Source organism: Callorhinus ursinus, unplaced genomic scaffold (genome assembly GCF_003265705.2).
Source record: "Callorhinus ursinus isolate GAN/ISIS: 27379988/994484 unplaced genomic scaffold, GSC_fseal_2.0 scaffold15, whole genome shotgun sequence".
Lineage (NCBI taxonomy): Eukaryota > Metazoa > Chordata > Mammalia > Carnivora > Otariidae > Callorhinus > Callorhinus ursinus.
The window spans coordinates 17,294,869-17,313,244 of record NW_027397077.1 but is presented as its reverse complement, the minus strand read 5'-3'; the positions used below and the strand labels follow the sequence as shown (position 1 = coordinate 17,313,244).

General features: G+C 38.3%; 1 pseudogene; it reads right to left on the bottom strand.

Annotated features, from left to right (window-relative positions):
* Nucleotides 1-14,560: 14,560 nt before the first annotated feature.
* LOC112834293 (non-histone chromosomal protein HMG-17 pseudogene) lies at nucleotides 14,561-14,816 on the bottom strand (annotated as a pseudogene).
* Nucleotides 14,817-18,376: the final 3,560 nt, after the last annotated feature.

Sequence of the window (18,376 nt, the reverse complement as noted above, 5' to 3'; positions counted from 1 at the left end):
GAGGGCTCTATCCAATCTGAATTAGCAGATGGAGTTTCCCAAACCTCACTGATCATAATAATAATCCCTGTGGTGCTTTTTTAAGAAAGATAGACTTGGGGCGCCTGGGTGGCTCAGTCGTTAAGCGTCTGCCTTCAGCTCAGGTCATGATCCCAGGGTCCTGGGATCGAGCCCCGCATCGGGCTCCCTACTCCGCGGGAAGCCTGCTTCTCCCTCTCCCACTCCCTCTGCTTGTGTTCCTGCTCTCGCTGTGTCTCTCTCTATCAAATAAATAAATAAAATATTTAAAAAATAAAAAAAGATAGACTCTTATCGTTTCTCCTCCATTCTGACCTAATAAGTCAAGGTTGGTGTCCTGAATCCTTTTTTTTTTTTTTTAATTTCTCAAAAGCCAGGTTAGGGAACTCCTATCTTGCACTGTGTCTCTTTTCTTTCTTAGAAACTGCTATGTGATGTGCAAGTTATCCTCCCTAGAACGGGTGTACCTATTTATTGGCTCAGTAACTGGGAACATGTTTACAGTTGCCAGAAGTTTATTGACATGCAGAAGGAATGCACAAGTAAGGACGGTGTTCCTGAAGCTTCTCCAGTAGAGAGTTTCAGTTACAGAGAACGCTGTCCCAGAAGATTGCAGCTGTGACATCTGACAAGCGAAGATTGTGGGAGGCGGGACTGATGAGAGCTGTTTGAAGCAGCACTTTCCAACAATCTAAGGAAACAAAGAGCTTCTCAAGGCAGTCTGGGTGGATGTAGGGGCCCTTACTGAAATTGTTTCCTCTAATGTCTCCCTTTTGTCAAAGCTTTGCTCATGGTTCACTTCATAGAGATGGACATTGGTCTTGAAGAAATTCAGCTTGGTCTTAAATGCACATATCTTTCCCCCCCTCAAGCTATGTTACCTAAAACATTATCCAGAGGTTGGTTTGAACCGGGCTTGGCTTTAAGAGAACTGCCTATCAAGACCTTTGATTTGTCTCCCCCTGCCTCCAAATCCTACCTCCATGGAGACTTAATCTGATTTTCTTTGGCTCGCATTCATTGAAAATAAAAATTGTGCTTTCATGCTGAAGAAATTGTGCTGACCTTGCCTGTTTCTCTAGATTCATCTCTCACTGCCCCCACCGTTCATGCATCCTTAGCTCTGACCTGAACTGTTTGCCCTTCCACAAATACTCCAAGGTACTCCATACTCTGTGCCTTTACCCATTGCTGTTCTTTTGTTCTTCCTTGTCTTTTTGTCTTGGCTAACTCCTTCCCTTCAACTCCAAACTCAGCCTCTCTGCACCCCTCTGATCTTGTCATCAGTAATTATCATTTTACTCTCTAAAAATTCTATTTCTTTGTTTGCATTTGCACAGATCTCTGGACAATGTATTAAAAATTAATAACAATTGTTTGGGCAGTTGTAGGGCTGGGAGACAAGGGTGGGATGTTTCATTCTACACACACTTTTTGTTCCTTTTGAACTTTTATACTATGTAAATTTATACCTATTCCAATCAATGAAGTTCAAATTTAAAAACAATAACAAATCTCAGCTGCAGAAGAAATTCTATTCTATACTCTTGTCAGATTAACATATTTTAGGCATATTTCCAAATCTGTCTCCTTTTAAAAAATCTTTATTTTTAATTTCACAAGTAATATGTAAATTCTCTCCATTATAAATGCCAATGCAAATTAGTTTTCCTGCTACCAGGCTTCTCTAACAGGATACTCATGTAATTTCCATTCTGGTCTTAAATATGTTTTAAGTTGAATATTAAAAAAAAAAAAAAACACCTCTGGGGTGTGTTACAAACCTGAAGACGGTGAATTGTTTACAAAATGTGGACTCAAGGCACTTTGAAATTAATGATGTTGGGGTTTGCTGGAAGGGTTCCTTAGGGTGACCAGCTGTCCCACTGTTCCCAGAACTGAAAAGGTTTCCAGGAGGCTGGACTTCCAGTGCTTAAACTGGGGAAACCCATTCAAAGAGGGATGGATGCCTGATCAGTTAGAATGGACACTGGCCCAGTGAAAAGGGATGCTTGATGTAAAAAGCCATACCGGGTGCTGGTGCATGGTAACTGATTAGCAGCCCTGGTTTTATAGCTCTTTCCTCAAATTTCCAGAAGCATTGTTCATCAACTCGATGACATTTTTAAAAAGACCTTAAATTCTCTTTAGCTTTCATAATGAAATAAGTGGCATAAAGAAGGAATTTCTATGACATTTGATGCTGTTATGTTCTTAACTGAAGCTGGGAGATTTATCACCTTTAATGGTGCGTGCAAAGTAAATCTTATTTTTAACTCTAGATTCAAAAGAAAATATACCATTCTGAGAGTTTTTCTTTCTGAAATAGGCCAAGGTTTACTAAGTCAAGAATCACTGAATGCAGTTGTATAGTAGAGTAGAAATAAGTAATTAAGAAGTAAATTAGCAGATGAAAATAATGAGTTTGTGAGTAAGAGAGGCAGCAAGGCCTATAAAAAGTACTCAAGCTGAGAAGAAAGTGAAGAAGATTAATTTCAGTTAGAAGTTGATGTAGAGAGCTCATGCCATTTTCAGCCTAAAACGGAAATGCACGCTGAATAAGGCTGTGCTAGACTAATTAGACCAGTAATCTATTGACCAGTAATCTACGCAAGAGTGACACTGAGCAAATAAATGTGGTAGAGCAAAATAAAGAAGTTTTTCAAAATAAGTATCTTTTAAGAGTAGTAAGCTAATTAGTTAAAATAACCAACAACTCCAAAAAGCAAGCCTATGAAGAAGTTTTCCTCTTTGATGCTTTTTTCTCCTATTCACAATTTCATTTCCTCATTTCAGGATCCTACAAATAGGGGAAGCAATTTCATATATTCTGTGGATCTTTGCAAAAAGATGAAAGCTATAGACTTGAGGCTTTGTACACAGATGGGTTAGATAGATCACACAGAACATTTTAAAATGGTTTATTTTTGGGGCGCCTGGGTGGCTCAGTTGGTTAAGCGACTGCCTTCGGCTCAGGTCATGATCCTGGAGTCCCGGGATCGAGTCCCGCATCGGGCTCCCTGCTCAGCAGGGAGTCTGCTTCTCCCTCTGACCCTCTTCCCTCTCGTGCTGTCTATCTCTCATTCACTCTCTCTCTCAAATAAATAAATAAAATCTTTAAAAAAATAGAATAAAATGGTTTATTTTGGCCATTTCTGATGGTTAGGGGTAACCAGAGTAGGAATTCTTTAGCTAGAAACCTTTCAGGAAGGACAAAACCATCTAAAATTTAGAAACTGTCTGCAAAGTTTTCTTTTTTTTAAGATTTTATTTATTCATTTGAGACACAGAGATACAGACAGAAAGAGAGAGCATGAGCAGGGGGAGAGGCAGATGGAGAGGGAAAATCAGGCTCCCCGCTGAGCCAGGAGCCCCATGTGGAACTCCATCCCAGGACCCTGGGATCATGACCTGAGCTGAAGGCAGACACTTAACCATCTGACCCACCCAGGCGCCCCTGTCTGCCAAATTTTGGGTTCACATATCCATGTGTGTTTTCCTGCAGGAAAAATCCTCAATTTCCTTTGAATTTTCAGAGAGTTCTTTTGCCCCTATAGTAGACAAGGACAGGTTGCCCCAAGATGGGCCACTTTGGATGAAGATTATTTTGAGTTAAAAAGCAATTGAAACCCAGCAGACTCAGGAAAAGCTCTTTACCTACCCCCTCAACCACCACCAAAGAGTTTAGACAGAGAAACTGCTGCAGGAAGAGAGCTATCACCATGGATAACCGCATTTTGACAGAAAGTAGGTGTGGGAAACCCCCGGGAGAAACCTAGCAAAGTTTGTTTGATCAAAGTCCTCTATGTCCCATTGTTTCTGAGTGGCCCAGCAAACATTTATTTACCAAACATTTACTCTTTTTCATCTTCCTGTGAATTGCATTCCTTCCCTTTGAAGTCTCAGCCCCCAATACCCCTTTCCTTAGTTCAGAATGACATATATACCTCATTATGCCTGTCTTTGGAGTTTCCATGTTTGTGTGGATTCACTGTATGTCCACTATTAAATCTGATCTTGTCCTGTTAACCTGTCTCAAGTCAATTTGCTTCTTAGTCCAGCAAGAAGGATCACGAAAAGAACAGGAAATTCTTGCCCCCCAAAGCCCCCCAAAATGTTTAGTATAAATTGAAATGCTACAGAAAAGTTCTCTGTCTCTATCTCTGCCTCTCTCTAATCTTTTGGCAAAAGACCTTTCTGTTTGCTTTACTTGCAAAGGGCTGAAAATCCAATTCTATAAGCAGAGAGAAAGACACTACTCTTATTCCTTACCCATTGGTGACACAGATAAAATATATCCTACAAATAAGTAGATAGAAAGACCCACATACAGATTACTTGTTGATTGCTGGGAATGGTTTGGTAAATTTGCATAGGGGTTAAGAAATCTTCAGGGAGGAAAGGCATCTAGATCCCAATACTTTTCTTTTCCAGTTTAATACAGCATTTCTAATGGACTAGGAAGGCCCTGATGATGAAGGCCTGCTGCCTGGGAAAAAAAAAAAAAAAGGAAGTCGTCTTCAAAGAGGAAAGCAACCTTCAGTAAGAGTGAAGTCAGAACTGGTAATTCAGACTCTGTGTGATGTCAGAAAAAATATCCAAAACTTAAAAATAAGGAAGAGCTTGCTCAGTGTTCTTCAATGCAATATTGGGTTGTTTTTCTATTGTCAAGGCCATTTTATGACTCAAGGTTAACCTGTAGGTTTTTGTCTGATAGGGCTTAGCCAGATGAAATTAAATTCTATCTGGTGGACATAGACAATCATAAAGGTTATACTTTATGATCCTGTTGGACATTAAGTAAAATTGAGGTAAAATTCACAAAACATAAAGTTAACCATTGGCTATTTCAAAGTGTACAATTTAGTGGCTTTTACTACATTCAGAATGTTTTGCAATCATCACCTCTAACTATCTGAAACATTTCATCACCCCAAAAGGAACTCTGCACCCATTAAGGAGTTATTCCCCGTTCCACCATACTCTGAGCTCTGGCAGCCATATATCTGCTCTCTGCTTTATGGATTTGTTTATTTTGGATGTTTCATGTACATGGAATCGTCTAGTGTATGGCTTTTTGCGTCTGGAGTCTTTCACTTGGCATAATGTGTTTGAGGTTCATCCATGTTGTAGCATGTATCAGTACTTCTTTCTTTTTATGGCCGAGTAACATTCCACTGTATAGATACACTACATTTGGTTTGTCCATTCATCTGCTGATGGCCATTTGAGTTATTTCCAAGTTTTGGCTATTGTGAACAGTGATCAAACTGTGAAACTATGAAACTATGACCATTCTTATGTAAGTATTTGTTTGAATACCTGTTTTTAATTCTTTTGGGTATATAACTGGGAGTGGAATTGCTGGGTCATACAGTAAATTTATGTTTAACATTTTAATGAAGCGCCAAACTGGTGTCCATGGTGGCTACACCATTTGCATTCCTAACAGCAACATACAAAAGTTCTAATTCCCCTACCTCCTTGTCAACACTTACTTTCCATTTTTGTTTGGTTTCGGGGGTTTCTGTTGTTGTTGCTATGGCCAACCTAGTGGGTGTGATGTCATTGTGGTTTTGATTTGCATTTCCTTAATGACTAATGACATTGAACATCTTTTCATGTGCTTGTTGGCCATTTGTAGATCTTCTTTGGAGAAATGTCTATTCAAGTCCTTTGCCCATTTTTAAATTGGGTCATTTGTCTTTTCATTGTTGTATTATAGGTATTCCTTATATATTATGGTTATTAAATAATCTTTATCAGATATGCAATCTGCAAATATTTTCTCCCATTCTGTGCTTTGTCTTCTCACTCTCTTGATAAAGTCCAATTTATCTATTTTGTCTTTTGTTGTTTGTGCTTTTTGTGTCATATTTAAGAAATCACTTCCAAATCCAAGGTCATGAAGATTTACTCCTATGTTTTCTTCTAAGTTTTATAGTTTTAGTCTTTTGGTCTTTGATCCATTTTGAGTTAACTTTTTTAAACATAAACTCTATGCACAACATGGGGCTCAAACTCATGACCCTGAGATCAAGAGTTGTACACTTTACCAACGGAAGCAGTCAGGTAACCCAGTTTTTAGCTAATTTTTGAATATGGTATGAGTGAAGGGTCCAACTTCATTCTTTTGCATGTGGATAACAAGTTGTCCCAGAACCATTTGTTGATGAGACTGTTCTTTCTTCATTGAATGATCTTGGCCTACTTATCAAAAATCAATTGACTATAGATATATGGGTTTATTTCTGGACTCTGTTCAATCCCATTGATATATATCATATATATATATATATATATATGATATATATGTCTTTATGCCAGTCCCACACTTTTTTGTTACAATGTTTCCTTGTTCACATACCTAAAATCTCTGCTGTAACACTGTGGTCATCCTTTTAGCTCTATCAAAGATGTGGATGACTCCTGACCTCTCTTCTTTGCCCACATTTTCTGTTCAACCCCTGAGCAGACCCCTCTATATCCCAAGACAAAGAAACAGAAGTACAGAAGTGGGTGACTCCAAGGTGGGTCTCCCAGCTGATGGACGGGCTTAGACTTTTTCCATCTTTCCGCTCTTTGATCCACAGTGTATCAGCAACTTCTATTCCCTCAAGGTTACAAGATGGTTGCTGCAGTAGCAAAAAAGCAACAATGTCCAAAAGCAGGAAGGGACAAAGAGATTTCTCTCATTCATCTCTCTCTTTATCCCAGGAAATTTCCCCTTCAAGTCCCATTGGACAGGATTGGGTCACATAGTCACACGCTAATGTCAAGGAGGCTCAGAAATTGAGTATCGGGATTTTCAGCTTCCCTGGGAACATGAGGAAGGCTCTGCTGGCAAGAAATTAAGGTAGGAAAAATCACTGTTAGGTTGCCAACCAAAAGTGTCTGCTTTCAGACACAATGGTCATACCACTTTCCATTATATACTCTATCTTTACATCCTAAATGACCACGTTTGAGCAGGTTGGAGTATCTTGTTAGGAGAAAAGGAATTTGCTTAAAGATGCTACAGCTGCTAGCAAATCCTTTGTGTCTCACTGACCACCCCAACACACTGAGTCCTGATTCAGTGTTGCTGTGGCGAGGGACCCCTATGTGTCTTCCTCCTTTGGGCTTCTGGAGAATTCCGGATGCCCTGAGAGGCAATCTAACTTAATTAATCTCATAAAGGACAGCACAGAAGAGGGCTGCTATCATGCTGCAGTGCTCTGGACGTAGCTTTGTATTTGCTTAGTTTTTTTAAAGTTTGATTAAAAATCCAATACAACAAACAACTTACAATGTATAATTATCATTAATCTCAGAGAAGATTATTTTCATGCACTTATGAAAAAAAATACTCCGGTAATCTTACCCAGCCTTGCATTATAGAGGCAAATTCACTGAGTAGCTCCTCTTTGTCTCACTTCAAGGTTCTACTCTGTCCCAATATCAGAAAATTTAACTTTTTTTTTTACATACTTTCCACTTTTTTGATCAGTTGTTTTTTGTTCAGACTTAAAAAAAGTATTGTTTAGTCATGCACATTGGTTGTCAAAGAAGACACCAATAATAAGCACTCTAGAAAGTAAAAAGTGAAAGGGCCCTCTTTCATCCCCACCCCCTGGCCCCCAGCCACTTCACTATCCTGAAATACCCTTCCTCAGAGTTGTCCGCAGTTAACAGCTTCATTTCTTATCCTGAAAATCCCCAGAGTTGTCCATGGGTAACAGTTTCATTCCGGATCTAGAACGATACAAATAAACATAGGTGGCTATAGACATGCTCATTTCTTAAAAAGCATATTGCATATTTTTTCCAACTTTTTTTTCATTTAACCATGTATTCTAGTCAACTTTCCATATGCTTATGCATAGATTTAAATTTTTATCCTATTGTATTCCAAATAATGTACCTTTTGCAATTTTCAAAATATTTTCATCTCCCCACTCCCCTTTTTTTCCATAGAAAATAGCTCCTGTAGACTACGAGTTTAATGAGTAGTCATTAAAGACATCTTTAAAGAGTCTTTAAAACAGTTCTAACAGAGTTTAGGAGTACTAATGTCTTGATAGAACACAACCTTCTCTAGCATGGAATTGGGTAGAAGAAGACTCTATTTATGATTTTATAATGATGATGATTATGATAACTCCTACTCAGGTTTATACATTTTAAGATAATTTTCTATAAAGAATCTCGTTTAAATTCCATCTAATGATATTTTGTTCTGGAAATGCCTGCAGATTCTCCTGATAACACTATTTTTATTGTAATAAAACCTTAAATATGAGGTGGGAACAGCATGATAATGTTGTTATTACTACCCACACAATTATTATTTAATAAAGATGAAAATTAATAGCTCTAGCATTACTTCATGTCCAGTCTTACATAACTTTGAAAGTAGGCTTCTTGACTATATCCTGCTGTTTCTTACTTCTCAGCTTCAAAATATTGAGGAAAAACTGTCAGAATTAAAGGGAGAAAGGCGGGGAGGAGCAAGATGGCAGAGGAGTAGGAGACCTGGATTTCGTCTGGTCTCAGGAATTCAGCTGAATAGGGATCAAACCATTCTGAACACCTACGAACTCAACAGGAGACCGAAGAAGAGAGTAGCAACAACTCTCTGAACAGAGAAGCGACCACTTTCTGGAAGGTAGGGCGTGTGGAGAAGTGAATCCGAGGCGATATTCGGGAGGATAGACGGCGGGGGATATGCAAACAATGAATCATGGAACACTACATCAAAAACTAATGATGTGCTGTATGGTGATTAACATAACATAATAAAATAAAAATAAATAAATAAATAAAAGGAGAAAGGCGATTCCACAATTATAGTGCTGGATTTTAATACTCCATCACAAGAATTGATAGAAAGACTAGACCAAAAAACTTAGTAAAGATGTGGAAAACTTGAACTACATAATCAACCACCTTGACCTGATTGATATTTATGTTACTATAGCAGGAACTACAGAATACATATTCTTTTTAAGGGCTCATGATACATTCATAAAAATTAACCATAAGCAAGGTCATAAAACAAGTCTCAATAAATTTAAAGGGAATTAAATCATACAAAGTTTGTTTTCTGACTGCAGAGGAATTAAAAAATACAACAATACGATATTTAGAAAAACCTTCAATACCTAGAAATTAAACAACTACTTCTAAATAATTCATGAATCAAAGGAATCACAGGGAAAATTAGAAAATATTTTGAACCATCTGATAAAGAACATATCACCTGTCAGAATTGGTGGGATGAGGCAAAAACAGCATTCAGAAGGAAAGATAAAGCTTTAAAAACTTATATCGATGACCAAAAGTTATATATTTACAAGAAGATAGAATAAGGGCAAAGTAAACCTCAATAATAAGAAGAAAAAAATCAGGATAAGAACACATCAATTTGGGACGCCTGCATGGCTCAGTCAGCTAAACATCTGCCTTCGGCTCAGGTTATGATCCTGGGGTCCTGGGATTAAGCTCAGGGCTCTCTGCTCAGTGAGGAGTCTGCTCCCTCTCCCTCTGCTCCTTTCCTGCATTCTCCCCTCCCCAGCTCTGCTCTCAATCACTCTCTCTCTCAAATAAATAAATAAAATATTTTTTTAAAAAATAAAAGGGCTGATCAATGAGATAAACAAAGGAAATTAACCAATCAAAAATTTGGTTCTTTGAAATGATCAACAAAATTCACAAACCTCTAGCTAAGAATGATCAAGGGAAAAGCAAAACACAAATCACCAATATCAGGAATTAAATAGCTGTTTTTTTTACAGATCCTAAAGGCATTAAAAGGACAATTTAATGTTATAAACTTTATGCTACATTCAACAAGCTGGATGAAACTGCCAAATTTCTTGAAATATACAACTTATCTAAACTAATTCAAGATGAAACAGAAAATTTCAATAGGTCCATATCTATTAGAATTAAATACATTATCAAAAATCTTCCCACAAATAAAACACCCTCTAGGCACAGATGATTTTACTGATAAAATCCACCAAACATTCAAGGAAGACATCAAACCGCTATTACACAATTTTTATTAAGAAACAGAGGAGAGAATACCTGCTCACTCATTTTATGAGGCCAGCATAACCCTAACACCCAAACCCAGATGCACTGATACAAAATTCAGAAGCATTGATAGAAAAATCCTTAGCAAAAAATAAGCAAATCAGATGCAACAATATAAAAAGGATGAGATATCATGACTAAGTAGCATTTATTCCAGTCATGCAAGATTGGTTTAACATTAAAACCCAACTGATGTCTCTTTTTTCTTGCCAGACCTGATACCTCCATTTCTGCCAAGAGATACCAAGGTGGACAAGGTAGAGTCTTGCAGGAGAGCCTCCACTACATCAGGTGGCCTGGTTCAGAAAGCTTTTTTGTCTCCCAAGTCCTCAAAACTCCTCCCTCACTCAAAATCAACAAGGCAGCTAGGATCTCCCTCACCAGGAGACATCTGGTGGCCTGGCCTGGGGAAATCTCATTTGTCCTATCAGACAACAACAGAGGAATCAGATAACCCAAGCAAATCAAAATAACATCACAAATTCTCTGAAAATTAAACTGAAATTGAAACCATAGCCCACAAATGTCATCTAAGACCCACACACTAAACCTAATTAAGGTGACTGACTGCCAAAATAAAATTTACATAGGACTCACAGTGTCCTAATAAAATAGACAAAATGTGCAGAATACAATTGAAAATTACCTGAAATACCAGAACTAAGAATATCACAATGACTGAGAAATAATCAACTGACCCCAAGATAAATTAGATTTTATTTATTTGTTTATTTTTTAAAAGATTTTATTTATTTATTTGACAGAGAGATAGAGAGACAGAGCCAGAGAGCACAAACGGAGGGAATGGCAGAGGAGAGGGTGAAGCAGAGTGTATGGAATGAAGCTAAAGCAGTGTTGGGAGGGAAATTCATAGCGCTAATATTGATACTAGAAATGAAGAAAGATCTGAAATCAATAAACTACATTCTTACCTCAAGCAATTAGAAAAAGAGGAGCCAAATAAACTCAGAGTAAGTAGATACAAGGAAATAAGAAAGGAGCAGACATCAGTGAAATTGAAAGTAGAAGAAGAGTAGAGAAAATCCATGGGAAGAAAGCTCATCCTTTAAAAAAAATCAATAAAATGGATAAACCTCTGGTAGGACCTACAAAAATAAAAATATACAAGAAAGAGGGGTATCTGGCTGGCTCAGTTTGTGGAGCATGCAACTATTGATCTCAGGGTTGTGAGTTCAAGCCCCATGTTGGGTATAGAGATGACTTAAAAAATACATATTTTAAAAAATCTTTTAAAAAAATATATGGGGCACCTGGGTGGTGCCAGTGGGCTAAGCATGCGACTCTCGGTTTCCGCTCACGTTGTGATCTTGGGGTCATGAGATCAAGCCCCGCCTCAGGTCCCACACTCGGTGGGAGTCTGCTTGAGATTCTCTCTCACCCTCTCCTTCTGCCCCTCCCCCTATGTGTGCACATGTGCTCACACTCTCTCTCTCTCTAAATAAATAAATAATCTTTTTTAAAAATGTGTGTATATATGTGTATATATATATAAAAGAAAGAAATCCCCTATATTAGCAATGAAAAAGGGGATATCACTACAGATCCCACAGCTATTAAAAAGATAATTAGAATATTGTGAACACGTTTATCTTCATAAATTTGACAATTTAGAAGAAATGGACCAATTCCTTAAAACCACAAATTACCAAACTCAACCAATAGATAATCTGAAGAACCCTCTAGGCATTAAAGCAATTGAGTTCATAGTTTAAAAGCTCCCGAAAAAGAAATCTCCAGGCCCAGATAATTTCCGTGGAAAAGTCTACGAAACATTTGAAGAAGAGTTAACCCCAATTTTATACAATCTATTCCAGAAAATAAAAGAGGAAACATTCCTCAATTCATTGTGTGAGGCCAATACCACCCTGATACCAAAACACGGATAAAGATAGTACAAAAAGGAAAACCACAAACCAATATCTCTCATGAACTTAGATGTAAAAATCCTTAACAATCAAAACCTCAATGAGATATCACCTCACACCAGTCAGAATGGCTAAAATTAACAAGTCAGGAAATGACAGATGTTGGCGGGGATGTGGAGAAAGGGGAACCCTCCTACACTGTTGGTGGGAATGCAAGCTGGTGCAGCCGCTCTTGAAAACAGTATGGAGGTTCCTCAAACAGTTGAAAATAGAGCTACCATCCGACCCAGCAATTGCACTACTGGGTATTTACCCCAAAGATACAAATGTAGTGATCCGAAGGGGTACGTGCACCCCGATGTTTATAGCAGCAATGTCCACAGTAACCAAACTATGGAAAGAGCCAAGATGTCCATCGACAGATGAATGGATAAAGAAGATGTGGTATATATATACACAATGGAATATTATGCAGCCATCAAAAAGAATGAACTCTTGCCATTTGCAACCACGTGGATGGAACTGGAGGGTATTATGCTGAGCGAAATAAGTCAATCAGAGAAAGACATGTATCATATGACCTCATTGATATGAGGAATTCTTAATCTCAGGAAACAAACTGAGGGTTGCTGGAGTGGTGGGGGGTGGGAGAGATGGGGTGGCTGGGTGATAGACATTGGGGAGGGTATGTGCTATGGTGAGTGCTGTGAATTGTGCAAGACTGTTGAATCACAGATCTGTACCTCTGAAGCAAATAATACATTATATGTTTAAAAAAAAAAAGAAGAAGAAGATAGCAGGAGGAGAAGAATGAAGGGGGGGAAATCGGAGGGGGAGATGAATCTTGAGAGACTATGGACTCTGAGAAACAAACTGAGGGTTCTAGAGGGGAGGGGGATGGGAGGATGGGTTAGCCTGGTGATGGGTATTAAAGAGGGCACGTTCTGCGTGGAGCACTGGGTGTTATACGCAAACAGTGAATCATGGAACGCTACATCAAAAACTAATGATGTAATGTATGGTGATTAACATAACATAATAAAAAATATGTATATAGTGTTGTAATAAAAAAAAATCCTTAACAAAATGTTATCAAACCAAATCCAAAAGTATGTATGGAAAAAAATTATATGCCATGACTAGTGGATTTACTCCATTTATGAAAGGCTCATTCAACATTTGAAAATTAATCAATATAATCTACCATTATCAACAAACTATAAGCAAAAAATTAAAATACATATTTATAATATATAAAATATTTATAATATGTGTGAATGTATTTTTATATGTTAGCTGCAACCGAGAAAATAAAATTAAATTCCTTGTACAGTATTGCTCCCAAATACAAAATACTTAAAAAAATCTACCAATGATAGCCAAGAGTTTTACACTGAAATATTGATGAGATTTCAAATAAGACCCAAATAAATGGAGATATATACATATATACATATATATATATATGCCATATTCATGGGTTATAAAACTAAATGTTGTTCAGGTTAATTCATTCCAAGTTGACCTACAGATTCAACAAAATCCCAATCTAAATTTCAGTCCTCTTTTTTATAGAAATTGACAAACAGTCCTCAAAATTAAATGTAGATGCAAACGCTCTAGATTTGTCAACACAATTAAAAAAAAAAAACCAAGTTTGGAGGCCTCACTCTTCATTGGATTAGAGTGCTTCTATGCTATTTCTATTATTTTATTCATCATGTTTTACTGTAATTATTAATGTAATGTATGCTCCTTGAGAATAGGGACCATGTCTTAGTCATCTCTGTCTTTTTTTTCCCATACTGTATCTAGCCTTATTCAAGATACTTTTCATAAACAGTCATGGCATTTCAGGCTGGACATGGGCAGACAATCATTAACAGTATATAACAACTTTCAAACTCCCTTCTTCAATGGACTACCAAAATCAGAAAGCCACTTCATGTGATGCTCTGAACAGGGAGAGTTTAGAGTGAGGGTTGATGTTTCACATTTAGCGTATTGTTCAACAACTTCTTACCAACCAATCCTGACTTTCTGGAAATGAAATGAAGATGGCAGAATTATCCATCTGAAGATCCACAAGCTAAAAAGGGAGCTCTTCTGAGGGACGCCATCTCCACGGTGACACTGTAGAGTCCAGATTGCCTGACATACTGGAAGCCATGTTTTGGGGTCAGGTTCCAACAGGTCTCTGGGTTTAAGGGAGTCAAGTCTATGGTGAAGACAGAGAGGGAGAAGAGGACATAAAAAAAAAATGAATTTTAGTTTTTTCTCACCACAAGGCATTTGTGTCAAGGTGGCTAATGTATAATCAACATCAAGGAATCCCTCCTCCTGGGAACCAAGAGGAAGTTTCTCAAAAGTAGAGGGGAAAGGTGTTTCCCCCCTGTATCAATCTAACTTCGGAGATATTCTATTAGTAACATGTCCTTCTCCCAAAACAACTATGAAGTGTTCTGTGTGCTAACAAGATAGCTTTAAAAAAAGTTGAAACAAAATTCTGCATTTTTAGAAAACTTGATAAAAAAAAATGTATTTCAGACTGTACAGTCACCGCAAGTACACAGGTATCACTTGGCATCTCCAGCGCCCTTGGCTTTCTGTGCCTGGTGTGTTTTGTCCTCTCTGTTTCCTGCAGGGTTATTCCCATCCTTGCCAGCATCAGCTTAACCCCCTTTCCCTTTGGGTACCTTCTCTCCCCTCTATGCAGGGGCCTTTTTAGGCCTGGACCCTGGTTCTGGAGGAACAGATTTAGCAGATAACATTGCAGAACTTCACCTTGGCTTTATTACCTGGAACATCCCCTTCAGCCTTTCCTTTGGGCATGGGGACGACAGGGGGATGGAGGCGCTGGATGCAGAGATGCAGTGATGCGGGCTTTGGTCAGTCTGAGGGGGGGTCGCTCTGGCCTTCTCTTCTTTACACTGCTCCCATCATCTTTGTCTTAATCATCTTCCATTTAACACAGCATAGATGTTTTCAGTAAAATGTGTTGCACTGGTTAAAATAATGACCATTTTATATTTATATGATTTTATTTTGAGAAAAAAGGAAGACAGGACATGTAAATCACTCAGCATGTGGGTAGGAGTTTCTGGTGATAACATCAGAAATGTAGCCAACTTTTTCTCTTTCCAAGAACAAGTTCCAGAATCTTCGGACTCTGGTTTCCATTTAACACATGGGGAACTTCCCTGGAGGTAATTCAGTGAGTTTGGTTTTACATCAAGGAATTACCTGAAATCTGGCTTTAGCCAACCCCACATTAATTGTTCATGGTAAATACTGCTTGCCAACTTTCATCTTTGTTTATATTGGCTCTGATGATTCTGAATATGTATCACTCAATTCTTCAAGGTGAAACAGAGGGACCCCTTTCAACATTTAAGGTGAACTCCTCAGTTCTAAGTAACATCAGCCAATGGATTTTCTATCTTGTCAGTTCCCTAATACTTTATTCTTAATCCACAGCCCTGTGGAGTTTTAAAAATAACTTTGATAAATCCAAAAGGCCATCTGCTTTCTCTTCACAGAAGTTGCAAATTGGTATTGGTCCATGTTTGTGTATTTCCAACCATTCTTCCTACCCAAAATTGTTTGTTTGCAATGAGATTTGGTCCAGTTTAGTGTCCTTTGAGATTACCCATATGGCTTTTGAAATTGTTTGCTGTTTGATTGTTTATCTTTGGGAAACTTTGTAGCGCACTATTGAAGTCATCCCAGTCAAAGCCTGTTTTTCTTTCCATTAGGTCATTAAGGACAGCACCAAATCAAGTATAAGAAGTAGCTTTTTCCTTCTAAAATAAACAAGGATGCTCTTATTTGATTTCCTGGGCTTCTCATTCTCACACTTTCTGATTCAGAGTATTTAAACATTGTAAAGGTAATGCAAAACAAATAATCTGTTCAGATAGGTAGATCCAACATTCTCTACTCTGAGGGTGGTTGTGGGGGGACACAGAGGAGGCATGTGCTTTAATGATCAGATTCAATCTCACAGGTAGCATCTACAGGTTCATGCCGTAGTCTATAGGTAGCGTCCAACCAGTCAGTGTTTGCTGAGCATCTGTAACATGCCGCGTTAAATGCTATGAAGATTCCAGACATGAAAAAGATAAGGTTCCTAGACATATGTATGCAAAGAAAGCAAAGAAATATATGATAAGGATCAATGGAAAATATATGAATTAACACTGTTGAAGCTGAAGGGTGAAAGAAACCTACAATTGGTAGACTCTAGAAGATTTCATGGAGGAACATGGTATTTGAACTGGACCTTGAAGGATGGATAATAGTTCCATTGGGAAGGAAGGATATGCTGGGTGGATGAAATGGCACATGCAAAAGCCTAGAAATGAGAAAGTCAGAAAGGGGCCAAATCCATCTGTCATGGGCTTTGTGCAGGGTCTTCTGGTCAGCAAAACTTCAGTTTGTCAGCTGTTTCATTCATAATGGTGAAGAGATAGGAAGCAGGAGATATATTTAACCAAAGGTCACCTCTTAGGAATTTCTTATTGGAAGAAGTAGACTTTTTTTCAAAGAACTGTTTATTCAGTAGAATTAATCCAATGCAAAGATTTTTGCCTTGCACACTTGTCATATAGTGGGCAGGTGTTTCCTGTCTGTTCAACAGAGTTGAGAGAACCAACCTAAGCAGGGTCTTGTTAGGTTGGACCCAAAGGTGAAGAGCTATCCAAAAAATGGGGTTGATACAGCTTCGATGATTGGTGCTTGATACAAACATCAACTTTGAGGATCATAGCATTTCTTTTTTTTTTTTAAGATTTTATTTATTTATTTTAGAGAGAGAGGGGATGATTGGGGGGAGGGGCAGAGGGAGAGGGAGAGAGAATCTCAGACTCCGTGCTGAGCACTGAGCCTGACGTGGGGCTCGATGCCAGGACTCTGAGATCAGCACCTGAGCTGAAATCAAGAGTCGGTCACTTAACCCACTGAGCCACCCAGGCACCCCAAGAGTCATAGCATTTCTTAATTATGTGTACATTAAGTTAATATTAACGTTAGTTGTAAATTCTGTACTCACTCTTCAGACATGACTCTATACTCCCAAGAATGGGGCATAAATGTACCTGGATTGTTTTGAGTAAAAAGTGGATGCAAATATTAACATGTAATATTTATGGAGTACTAACTACATGCAAAGCCCTGAAATGAAAGTTTACGTAAATCATCTCAATCTTCATAGCAGTACTCTGAAGTGGGTGGTATCATTATTATTTCACAAGGAAATTAATGCACAGTTAAATAATTTGACCAAGGTCCCATAGCTAGTAGGTAGAGAAGCCAGGATTTGAAACTAGGCAATGTGGCTCTAGCATATATGCTCAACTGCTGGATATGAAACTGCTAAATGGGAATAATAATGGTATACCTCTCATAGTGCCATTATGATCATTTCATGAGTTAATACATGTAAGTGCTTATTTCAATATCTGGTGTCTAGTAAGTACTCAATAAATGGTAAAAAATATTATTGGAATGTTAAGTTACTTGCCCAGAGTAGCTGGTTTCAGAGCACCACACCTTGAACCCTTATAAAACTGTATAGACAGGGGTGCCTGGGTGGCTTAGTCGGTTAAACGTCTGCCTTCAGCTCAGGTCATGATCTCAGGGTCCTGGGATCGAGCCCCACATCGGGCTCCCTGCTCAGTGGGAAGCCTGCTTCTCCCTCTCCCACTCCACCTGCTTGTGTTCCCTCTCTCGCTGTCAAATAAATAAATAAAATCTTTTAAATAAAAAAAACTGTATATTTGGGGTAAATACCCAGTAGTGCAATTGCTGGATCGAATGGTAGCTCTAATTTCAACTGTTTGAGGAACCTCCATACTGTTTTCCAGAGGGGTTGCACCAGCTTGCATTCCCACCAACAGTGTAGGAGGGTTCCCCTTTCTCCACATCCCCGCCAACATCTGTCGTTCCCTGACTTGTTAATTTTAGCCATTCTGACGGGTGTGAGGTGGTATCTCATGGAGGTTTTGATTTGGATTTCCCTGATGCCGAGCGATGTTGAGCAATTTTTCATGTGCCTGTTGGCCATTTGGATGTCTTCTTTGGAAAAATGTCTGTTCATGTCTTCTGCCCATTTCTTGATGAAATCTTGGCTTTACTATAATTATGTCATCTTTTGTTGTTGTTTTATTTAATTTTGCTTTAGAAAGCTTACCTTACTGCAATGTTCTTAGAGGCCAGTAGAAGTAAAATGAGTTCCATGTTAAACATGTACAAATCTCATGTACATGGATGAGTTCTTTTATCACCATGACTCGAGCATTAAAAACACATATGCTATTTCCATGTGTATCGCAGCATTATTTTAATAGGCAAAAGGTGGAAGCCACCTAAGTGTCCATTGCTGAATGAATGGC